We start from the raw sequence: 8725 nt of genomic DNA, 5'->3' as shown, positions 1-8725 counted from the left end.
TGTCACTATCTCCAAGATGCCTTTAACTTTTTAAAACTCCCAAAAGGCAGGAGGTAAAAAGCAAAAACAATGCAGTGAGAGGAAGCTACGTCCTGAATTGTGGAGAGACTATGTACAGACTGATTATTAGAAACCCATGTGTGGGTGCTGTGTTTGGAATTGCATTTTAGCTGAGCCCTCTGGACTCTCACATCCTTCAGTGTCTCTGTGGACGTTCCCACTGTGGGAAAATGGCTGAATGACATGATTGGGATGGAATGCAGTGGTCATCTTAACTGACCACACAGATACCTGCCAGAAGAGGAGTGCCTCACTTCCTCGTGATATCTTTGAAGACTTTCTGAGAAGGTGATAATATCATCCAGTTACCTCACAGTCACAAGTCGTACTGCAGTGACTGCAAATCCTGTGTGTCTCATTCAACAGGTGTCACAGAACAAAGAAGGAGGTGGGCGCTGGTAGACCTGAGGGGACCAAGGACTCAAATTGAAGGTTAAATGCTGTAAGATGGGAGCAGAGATTTATATGCCTGGCAGACAAAAAGGGATAATATCTGCGGGGGAAAGCTGGAGGCAGTTCTCCCTGGGAGCCAGGTCAGAGTTCCTGCTAAAGTGACTTTGGCCTCTGTAGCTCTGGTGGCCTTGAACTGTACAGCACACTTCCATACACAACCTCTGTTTATCCAGAGCAGTCCTGATTCTTGATCAAGAAAAATACCCGGGTTCTTGGGCTTCACCCTTCTCTTCTGCCTTCTCTTCCTCCACCTTTCCAGGTAAGCTTGGGAAATATGGAGTGTGAGGAGGGAGTAGGGATAGTGCTGGGGGTTAGGACCCAAGTGTTCCCTCAACATCCAGAGATGATATTTTGAGTGACCAGAGAAAATGCAGCCTCCATCAAAGAGGGAAATACAGGGCAATTTTGGTAGAGAAATAATGGTTGTGAGATTCTAGTGGTGAACATACAGACGTAGATGGGAGATGAGGCAGAAAGCTGGGAGCCAATGATGCCATTTGCTTGGGAAATGGAGTAAAGCATGGTATGAGCAATAAAGTCTTAGGCAGAGACTGTGGATTAGATGTTTCAGGGGACAGCTTGGTTCTGTGGGTGGTAGCCACATGGGACAGGGGCAGGGCAGTGGACTTAAAGGCCCAGGAACAAATCTCAAAAAGTGTGACTCTCGTTCCAAAAAAGAAGGGGCTTCACCAAAGCCATTATCCCTCAATCCCTCCATCCCAACCACCTGGAGAGTCTCATCATGATATGAGTGATATCCACTGTGCTGCTTAGTATTCATTCAGAGACATTTATTGTATGTACACTTTGTGTTGGGCTTTTGCTAATTGGCTATGAATCCTAACCTTTCATAAAAGATCCTAAAAAAGATTATTTCTGTGCTGTGCTCCAAACATTTCTGATTTCAGGAAAATGGAAGAAGCAGTGGGCTTAGAGGGCACTCCTGAATAGCTTTGTAGACATAGGCCAGGGAGAAGATCCAGAATGAGGCAAGGAAAACAGTCCTCTCTTTTGGAATCGGAAACATTTAAATGTAGACTTTGATGTTCCCCTTGAACATCATTAATGAGCGGATAAGCATTAGGTTGAGCTATGTGAAGTACCGATATTCAATTGTTATGAGCGGATAAGCATTAGGTTGAGCTATGTGAAGTACCGATATTCAGTTGTTTTTGATGCACAGAAATGGTAGCTTCATATGACTGAATCTTACAGAATCCTGAGCTAAATAATATGTACTAGGGTATGTTTAACTTACTTGATTACAGGGGAAGAAATACTGAGGAATTTTGTCTAGGTCTTTGTAGGAGTGAGTACCGCTAGTTGTAAACAATCCATTAAAAATAGTCTTGCAACAGTTCTATGACACAATTTCATTAATGTGATGCAGAAAGAGATCACATTTTAATTGGATAAATGCTTGGATGTAAAGTAGAGCTAAAAGGTGTAAAATTGTTTTTCAGTTATTTGGGATGAGAAATTAAAGATGTTGCACAGTAAAAAAAAAAAAAAAATAGTCTTGCACTATCTCTAGCTAAAAACACGAGTTTTATTCATCTATTCATTCATTGTAAAAACAACAAGAATCATTGAGCATCTCCTATATCTCAGTCACTGTGCTAGAGACAGAATGAAATGATGGTCCGTGCCCTGCGGGCACACACAGGATAGGAGTAAAGGAGAGAGGATGATGCAGTGGACGGTGTTATGGGGACCAGTCCTGGGAGAATAGCAAAGCAGTGCAGAGAAGGAGCAATGAAGATTCTGGGGAAGGAGCGGTGTGATCTTAATCAAAGGGTTTGCTGTAGGAGAGAGAAATAATGATTACCCAGATGGTTAAGACAGGAAAGAACATTCCAGACAGAACTGGGGAGAGAGGGCCACATGATTTAAAGAAACAGGATGTGCTTAGAGTGAATTAAAATTTAGTAAATCTACAGAGAGGCATTTCTCAAAGGGCTTTAAGCATCAGAGAGTCAGAGAGTCTGTCATATTCTTGTTCATATACCCAGTGTTGAGTCCAAGGTAGTGCCTAGCACATAGTAGGTGCTCAGGAGATGTTGAACTAAACTGACCTGGAAAAAAGGCTGAAATTGAAATTGATCACATACTCAAAAGAACCTATCTTCTCCTCTATTCTTCTTAGTCCAAACTGATGGAAATTCAATATGTTGCTTGCAATGTTATGCAAGACAACACGCACTTCAGCCTACCTCTGGAAAGAGATGTAGTTATGTAACCTGTTAATCTGTGCGTAAAGTAGATGTCAAAAGAATGTCTTGCCTTGGAAACCTTTTCAGTTCCTTATTTTGAATATGTATTATATACTCTGTATAGGCAAGGTGATATGCCAGGCTCAGGAACACAGTGGTGAATAAGACTATTAGCCCCTGCCTTCAAGGAACTTAATATTTAATAGATAAAACAGTTATTAAACTAATATTTTCTAATAATAATTGGGGTAAATAAAATGGAAAGCCAATATTCAGATGCCATGGGAACATATAACTGGGGGCCTGGCCTAGACTGATGGGGCTTGGAAGGGTGCTCAGTATAAGCTTCTTTAAAGAATACACATTTAAGCTGAAATCATATGACAGGGAAGGAAGAGTGTTCCAAGAAGATGGAACAGCACATGTGAGGACCATGAAGAAGGGGAGGCTGGCCTTCTAACAGGTACGACTGTGTGACTATAACTATAAATTGATAAAAACATCTCATATGATCCTTCTAAAGAGTAATTGTTTTGTCTGTCATTTTAATCCAGAAGATCCTAGTTCATAAGGAGGAAAACCACTTCATTCATTTATTCAGCATGTGTTAAACAATTTCCATGTACCTGAAACTGTGCCGGGTACTGAAAATTAAGGAGAGAAAAACCTCATGAACCCCTAGACACTCACAGTCTTGTGAGGAAACAGATGAGCCCACACGCCATTACAGTGCAGTGTGGTCGTTTCTGTGCTTGAGGTGTCACCTGCAGGACACAGGAGAGGTATGGTCATATTTGCCTTGGTGAGGCAGGGAGGGGTCTCAGACAAAGTAGCTTCTGAAGGATGAGGGCATTCCAGGAAGCAAGAGAGGCATTGGAGGAGACAGCCATGATGTACTCAGGGAAGAGCAAGTCATGAGTCATACACAGGGCTGCTGGGAAGAAGAAGGAAATGTGAAAGGAGGTAAAGTTAGAAAGGTGGGCAGGGGTTAGATGTTGAAGCATCTTGGAAAGGACTTTTTATTTTATCCAGTAGTCAATGGGGAGAATTTTGAATAAGGAACCGGCATGATTGGTGGACTGGAATAGTTGCTACTAGGTGTAGGAGACCAGTAAGGTGGCAGTTGTCAATCAAGAGTCCAAGAAGAGATAAATGCCCAGGCCCCCTACCAGAGCCATGATCAGGACCAGAGAGGAGGCGACAAAGGCGACAGCAGTGGGATGCTCAAGAGATACAACTGATGGGCTTTGAGAGTGACTGGAGCTGGGCATAGGAGAACAGGAGAGGTGGGGGAATCTAGATCGACTCCAAGGCTTATAACTCAGGAAGCTAGGTGATAGGAGGCATCCAGAGAGACGAGGAGATTCCTTATTGTTCAGACCACAGCACAGAATCACCAACAGAGCTGACTTATGAATAAGATGTTGGGGTTCTTGAATCACCAGATGTTTTGGAGTTTTAGGATTTTACATAGAGATTTTACAGAGAGAGATCTGCAAAGACTAAAAAAAAAAAAAAAAAAAAAAAAAAAAAAAAAAGTCTCAAGAGGAATGAAGTCTTTATTTCTTAAGTCCCAGCCTCTCAAACACCTCCTCCTATCTCACTCCCCCCAGTTGTATAGCTGAAGCCACAATAGCCCCGGTGCATTGTGCCATTACCACGTATAGCCAAACAACTACATAACCACCAGAGAGCAATGAACATGGTCATAAAGGCACAGAGTAGTAATTATTTTCCCATCAGCACCAGCCACACTAATATCAGCAGAGAACAATTAACATTCCTAACCTCACGGTTAGGCTATAACCTCCACATGTCTTGCAGGAATAGATTGATGAATGGCTTATAAGGCAGCTGTGCAGTGAGACCTCCGCATCCTGGCCATGCCTGTGGGAGATCAGCCGTGCCAGCAGGTGGGAAGGCAGTAGAAGGGCTCGGTTTTGATTGCCACTGATCTAGCCAGTCCCCAGACAGAAAACGTCTAATTCAGCCGCCCTTTCTTTGGGTCCCCAGGAAGGAAGCATTTGAGTGGGAGAAAAGCTATAGCAGTAGTGACACAGCAGACAGAGTCCTTTGCATTTATCTTTGTTTATTCTGTCCATCACTAGGCAACTATTCTTTGTGTTTAAAACTACACATCATTCTACATTGTAACGCCTTATTCTCTGAAGTAACCGCCTTGGTTTGCAGTGTGCTAGGGGATATCCATTCTATTTATTTCTGTTTAGGTCAATCACAATGAAGACCAAGTCATTTTGAACCAATAGCCTGATTTAGGAATCTCTTCTCTGTGTTCTTGTAGTATCTTGTTATAGTGGATCATAAACTCCATCGCAATTGCATGTTTGTCCATTTTTCCCTCCAGACTACGACATCCTGGAGGGTAGGTACTATGTCTTGTCTATGTTTGTAGCCACATCCCCAGCACCTAACACAGCTCTCAGCTACATGGACAGTACTCCATAATTGTTGGTTGGATGGATGGATGGATGGATGGATGGATGAGTGAATGTCTTCCCTGAAATTCAAGCTTTAGTGTTTGAAAGCGTGATTATTTGGTTTAAAGAACAGGCAAGGCTAATTGAATAGACTTGGCCAGGAAGAATTAGGCAAAATGTAAGCTAAAGAGGACTCCCTGCACCAGCCTCGAGAGGTCTGATATGGATGAGCCAGGTGCCAGCTGCAGAGGCAAGGCCATTTTTCTCTTCTGGCTAGGAACAGCATGTGGCAGAGACTCACCCAGGGATCTGAATAGCAGAATCACATGAGTGCAATGGCTCATTACTGCACAGGCAAAGAAGGGCTGCTCTCTCCAAGTAAATGTTTATGTCTTAAGGTGGGTTCCCTAGAAGCAGAGCCTGAGACAAGGATTCTTGTCCAAGTGATTTTTTTTAGTGAGGGCATGCTCTCAGGAGAAAGGGAGCGAGAGGAGCAGAAGAGGGCAGGGGAAATGCCAGTATGTGAGCTCAGCTGGAGACTAGCTGCAGCTTTATCACCATGAGCTTTGGGGTTGGTCCCACCTTAAGGCAAGGAGGCTAACTCTTTGTCTCTCTATATGGGTCAGTCATTGGCTGTGGGCTATCCCTTGAAGGCAGGGAACCATATCTGCCTAGTGACAAAGATCTTGTTTTAGTGGAGGGTGATTCTCTCCATGGGCAGCTGTGGGTCATTGGCGCTCAATGCCCAGAGCTGGTAGTTTTACCATACATGCCATGTCTGGTAAAAGTAGTCTGGGCATGGTACCAACAGCATCTACTGGAAATGGATAGTGTAAAATAACGTGGATTATAGTAATCTCTCTCAGTTATTGAGCACCTACTATACGCCAAGTGCTGTGCTAAATGCTATATATATATATAATATAAAATATAAAGTATAAAATATAAATATATACATATGCTCATATAATCCTTGGAATATAGCTATTAGATAGGTAATATACTACCATTTCCATTGGACTGATGAGGAAACTCAGAAAACACCATACTTCATGCTTAGAATATTTCCTTTCTCTGTCTGCATTTTTATGGATGGAATCAGGATAGTGCACATCCAACTGGCCTGAATTCCATGCATTCATTCAATTCATGAATTTCACCAATGCTGTGGAGCACCTATTACGTGGCAAGACTAGACTAGGCCCTAGGGACATATCAGTGAACTGATGGTCTTGAACCCCGCTCTCAAAGAGTAGGACTAAGCCTCAGGCCCAGTTCTAATACCCATGTGACACAACTAAAAAATATTTTTGGACACTTGTGTACATTCTGCTCCATCAGTCCTTAATCAAGAAAGAATCTCGACCCCAGGCCTCTATAACAATCCCCTTGAATTCCTTGCATACAACATGCTACTAGATTAGAAAAATCAGTTTTCAAGAGTATGTACAAACCAAGCATCCCTGTGCATGGAAGAGATTGAACTTGGTGAGCTCTAAATCCCCTTCAAGCTCTCACATCCTGGGATTCCTTCTTCTGATGATCCACCCGATTATGGTTACATCCTTTGTAGGGGACTGTGATGGTCAGCTTGACGTGTCAACTTGGCCAGGCTATAGCCCAGTTATTCAAACACTAATCTAGGTGTCACTGGGGAGGTATATGTAATTAACATTTACTTAAATTGATTTTAAGTAAATGTTATCATTGATAATCTGAGTGGCCTTCATCCAGTCAGTTGAAAGGCCTTTAGAGCAAAACTGAAGTTTCCCTGAGGAAGAAGAAATTCCATCTGTGGACTGTAGCATCAGCTCCTGTCTGAGAGTTTCCAGCCTGCCACTGGCCTGCCTTACAGATTCCAGACTTGCCAGCTGCCCCCATAGTCACTTAAGCCAGTTCCTTGAAATAATTCTACGTGTGTGTGTGTGTATGTGTCTCTGTGTCTCTGTCTCTGTACACACACACACACACACACACACACACACACATATATACAATCCACTGGTTGTTTCTCTTGAGAACCCTAAATGACACAGGGACCCACCATGTCCTTTTTCTTCTTGTAATATTGTCTGGTGTGTATAGTCTTATATCTTGCATGTATAGTTATGGCCCCCATTTAGGTTACTAGTAGGCAGATGAAGCCTGTGCTTAAAGAACCAGTAAAATAAGACCACAAAAACATGAGAAAAGTTCATCTTGAATTCACTTAACTTGTCCAGAATTTTGCAATCAGAAAATCCAGAACTTTTACACACATGTAAGCTCTGTGATTTACACTATAGGTTTGTTTTTAAATTTTGACCTGTAAATGGGTGGGAGGGATCATATCTTTTCATGTTAGAGCCTCTAAAGGTATTCATGCAGCTCTGTATGTTCCCAAGTAGAATGTAAACTCCACAAGGTCAGAGGCCAAGTCATAGTTTTTTTGTGACCCTATAGTACCTGTATGGTTCCTAACAGAGACTCATATATATAGGAGGTGTTGAATCAATCTATTTATTTTCCTTTTGTTTCAATCCTCCAGAATATGTTACCTTTGGGAAATGAGAAACAGGCTCAGAGAAATGTCGGTTGATTGGTTGGTTTTTAGGCAAATCGATTTACCATCTCCCAGAGAGAGGCTGCTTCCTCAGTATAGTTGGAGATTTATGACCTGAAGAGCATTCCAGAGACTAGCCCTTCTCTTGTTTCTGTGTCATTGATAGGGAGCTGGGGGTCCAGATGACTGATGTGCATCCGGCTTTGCAAGCATTTTACAGAGATTAGTTTTCACAGCGGCACAGGGGAAGGCTGCCCCAAGCCGGCAACAAGCGCTGTTGGCAGAGTGCGAGGGGTTACAGGGGACTTTTGCTGAGACTCAGAGTCTAGACTCTTTCTTGGACGCAATCGGGAATAGCTGTGTGATGTGTAAACAGCAAGCATCCAATAAATCTTTGATCATAGGTTGGCTGACTCTTGACCCTTGAATTATTTACACTCTTGGTGGAGAAAGTGCGGAGAGGTGCAGGTTCAGAGCAGAGCTCTTTTCAAGGCCACCTAGAGAGTACTTTCATTTATCACCTTTCACAGTAATGATCTGGAAACAACCATGGCAATTACCCCGGAGGCAGATGTTTGTGTGTATGGCGTCTGAGGATGCTGAGTCATCAGAGTTACACCAAGCAAATGAGCAGTTCTCTGGAGAAGGACAGACATTCACCGTTAGCCCGAGGTTGGTGAGTTCAGCACCAGCTGGAGGCTGCTTATTGCTACGAACGCCTGGCCTGAACCTTCGTCAATGGCCTGAACCTTCCTTTGGCTGTTGAACCATATTCACACTCTTTCTTGAACACACCCTGGAATAGTGATGTGAAGTGTAAACAGCAGGTGTCCAATAAATTTGTGTTCATAAACTGGCTGAGACCTGACCCCTGGATTACTAACACCCCCGATAGAGAAAGTAGGGAAAGATCCAAGTCCTCACACAGATAACTCTAGCTTCAGCTGAGAATTTATGAACCTGAAAAGAGAAAACATAAATTAATTATTTAGATCATAAAGGAAGGACTTCAAGTTGAG

General features: G+C 42.9%; 1 long non-coding RNA gene across 1 annotated transcript; it reads left to right on the top strand.

Moving 5' to 3' along the window:
• The first annotated feature begins 350 nt into the window (after positions 1-350).
• Positions 351-8227, top strand: LOC129391961 (uncharacterized). Its single transcript, XR_008616899.1, has 3 exons — positions 351-772; positions 3114-4639; positions 7873-8227. It is a non-coding gene; the product is annotated as an uncharacterized lncRNA (long non-coding RNA).
• The last annotated feature ends 498 nt before the right edge of the window (positions 8228-8725 follow it).

The sequence above is a fragment of the Physeter macrocephalus genome, unplaced genomic scaffold (assembly GCF_002837175.3).
Source record: "Physeter macrocephalus isolate SW-GA unplaced genomic scaffold, ASM283717v5 random_994, whole genome shotgun sequence".
NCBI lineage: Eukaryota > Metazoa > Chordata > Mammalia > Artiodactyla > Physeteridae > Physeter > Physeter macrocephalus.
The sequence above is the reverse complement of the archived record's forward strand: the minus strand, read 5'-3'. Positions and strand labels throughout refer to the sequence as shown.